Consider the following 674-nt stretch of genomic DNA (forward strand, 5'->3'; position numbering starts at 1 on the left):
TGAGTAGGAGTTTGCATTGGGCTCCCTTCACCCATCAGCATACAGCAATGATGGGCAACTTAGGCTCGTGAGTGGGCCACATGAGTGGCCCCTCCTTCACCTCAGTGGGCCACAAGATTGAAATTAGGCTAGTTCACTACTCATCACAAAGAAAACAATAAAAAACAAAGAACAAAATCAGCCCGGGAAACAGGCCCTTCGGCCCAACGAGCCCACGCCGCCATCTCAACACCACCAGTCCCCCTCTCCGCCCACGACCCCTGTCTAATGTTTTATGGCCATCCAGATTGAGGGAATCTGATTTAGGGACAATTTATCCCTGCCAATCAGCCTAACAGCACATCTTTGGGGTGTGGGAGGAAACCGGAGCACCCGGAGAAAACCCACGCAAGCACGGGGAGAATGCGCAAACTCCCACAGACACCGGCCCAAATCCACGTGTCTGCACAGCAATCAGTGGTAGTCACTGAGCTGTCGTCTTGCCCTGTATCTTGTCCAGTTTAGGCACACACTAACGACATGAAGCACTAGGCCAATCTCGAACAACCAAGAGCAGCCCCAGTAAATAAAATCACGCCATAGATAAAATCAAATACATTTAATATACAGCAAATATTTCATAATGAACAATAGAAAATGCTTAATCATTTATTTCCTAATAGAACTATCAACTT

This window comes from Carcharhinus amblyrhynchos, chromosome 4 (genome assembly GCF_965287045.1).
Source record: "Carcharhinus amblyrhynchos chromosome 4, sCarAmb.v2.hapA, whole genome shotgun sequence".
Classification (NCBI taxonomy): Eukaryota; Metazoa; Chordata; class Chondrichthyes; order Carcharhiniformes; family Carcharhinidae; genus Carcharhinus; species Carcharhinus amblyrhynchos.